Source organism: Morus notabilis, unplaced genomic scaffold (genome assembly GCF_000414095.1).
Source record: "Morus notabilis unplaced genomic scaffold, ASM41409v2 Scaffold5179, whole genome shotgun sequence".
Taxonomy (NCBI): domain Eukaryota; kingdom Viridiplantae; phylum Streptophyta; class Magnoliopsida; order Rosales; family Moraceae; genus Morus; species Morus notabilis.
Genome location: NW_010360174.1, coordinates 5,986 through 8,020, shown reverse-complemented (window position 1 = coordinate 8,020; position 2,035 = coordinate 5,986). Strand labels below are relative to the sequence as shown.

Genomic DNA, 2,035 nt, shown 5'->3' with positions numbered 1-2,035 from the left:
TTCTAGTTCATTACTCAATACCTTACAACAAAAACACAAGATTCTTAATTGTGGTGAGACAAAATGAGAAATCTTAGAGTGCGTTTAGAACTCGTTCTAAAATAATTTTATTTTTTATATGAAAATGTTTTCAATCTCATACATAAATTATTTTTAAAAATGCGTTTGGTAGTTTTATCAAGAGATCATTTTCAGTATAAAAAAATCTATTAATGTCTCTCTATTTCTCTCTGTGTAACGGAAACAAAAAATGAAAAACGACTAAAAGTCGTTTTGCATTTTTCTCTAATTTTACACTAAATCAAAAAATTATTTTCATTTCTGTTTTTTATTTTTAATTGTGTCAAATGTCGTTTCTTTCTCATTTTTATTTTTTTCTCGAAAAACGCGAAAACAAAAATTAAAAAAAACTCCAAACACAACCTGCTTAATTATTTGTTCTTACTTTCAGTTGTTCCCGTACGGATTTCCTGTTTAAACTCAAGGAGTTGCAGATATTTCCCAGCACAATGGCTTCAGCAACATTTTCCTTCCTAGGCCATGTCATGATATCTCCAAGTCGATCTTTAGTCGTCTTTCTATGAGTTTTCTCGCATCGCATTTCGCGATAGAACTGTCAACAATTGATCTGCTTTAGTGAATTCATACTGAAAATTCTCCTACTAATACGCTTAGTTTTGACCGCGAGATTTGTTACATTTTGTTAGTTTTGTGTACTTTTTTTTTTTCATTTGATGTAATTTCGAGCGAATTAATGTTTAAAAATATGCACCGATTTGAACAAATTCATGAATGATAATTAAGCTTACTGAGCCGTTAATCTCTTCGACCAACAAGCACGAGTTAGCAACATCTTCGTAATGTTGGCCTGCATCTTTGATCTCTCTGAAGAGCTGCTTTTCCTCGGCCAAACTGGCGGCTCCATGACGAACCCGGAAATGCAATTTCTGAATCCATTTCAATTGTCACAAATCAAAAAGAAAAAACGGAAAGAATCAATATAATACAGGTGTTAAAATTCATTATGCTAGTTCCTTACATGCTTAACAAGCTCTTCTCTCGATAGGCATGACTTAGTAGCCGGTTTTCCCTGGTGAGTAGTATTGTTTGCAAAATGTGGCTCGTCAAGAAATAGTACGAAAATGTCCTGTTCTTTCCTAATCTGGACCATATTTCTCCTTAATCTCCTTTCATCATAATTCAGCTCTTCTAATGCGTGGACAATTTCTGTCCTTTCAAACTGTTAAAACAAAAAGTTTGAAAGAACAAATTTCACAGATTAAACTCATAATAATTTAAGCAACACAAAGAACAATGCTCAATTATATATAAAATCGATTTGCGACTTGTTTTCACACGTACCATCACTTGATCTAATTTTTCGGTAATCTGAAGTTTGTCACGACTCAACTTGTTGATCAGCTCCAGGATTTCAGTAAAGTTTGGCTTCTAATTCGACGGAGCACAATTCATCAGGTCTCGGAGGAACATGTTTCGGAGCTTTTGGCCGACCAAGTTCTGGCCGTTGCTTCGCTTTTGCGCACGCATTGTCTCGCGAAGGACCGCGATTGTCCCCTTCGTAATTTTCAAGTAGAGGAGGCTTCGGAGTTGAGGAATTAGCTTCCAATTCTTCCATGTTGCTGGGCTTTGCCTGATCATAGTACAACACAATTATTTAAGGTAAAAAAAGAGAAACTAAAATGAAATATCAAATAATCTTTCGACGGTTGGTGACTACTGGCCGATTGATCATTCAGAGTTGGTTAAGCTTTCTATACAAATTGCAATATTAGATTAATCACATGACAAAAAATAAATTCAAGCTGAAGGAATTGAAGAGAAGTCATAAATCATATATTATGCCTCTGCCAAACAGATGCGTGGGACTTTTTCCAAGTGAGAAAAATTTAGAATATACTAGTAAAGAAGGGGAAAACGTTACCTTAAAAGTGTCCCACAGGAATTTGAGGGATGTAACAAACTGACTGGCAAGTTAGATAGTCTTAATATTAGTGTCCTTTATATATATATATAT

The 2,035-nt window shown here is 34.4% G+C and overlaps 1 long non-coding RNA gene across 1 annotated transcript; it reads right to left on the bottom strand.

The window, feature by feature from the left end:
- Positions 1-1,183: 1,183 nt before the first annotated feature.
- Positions 1,184-1,993, bottom strand: LOC21384219. Its single transcript, XR_002902032.1, has 3 exons — positions 1,943-1,993; positions 1,363-1,651; positions 1,184-1,240 (listed from the first exon to the last, which is right to left on the bottom strand). It is a non-coding gene; the product is annotated as an uncharacterized LOC21384219 (long non-coding RNA).
- Positions 1,994-2,035: the final 42 nt, after the last annotated feature.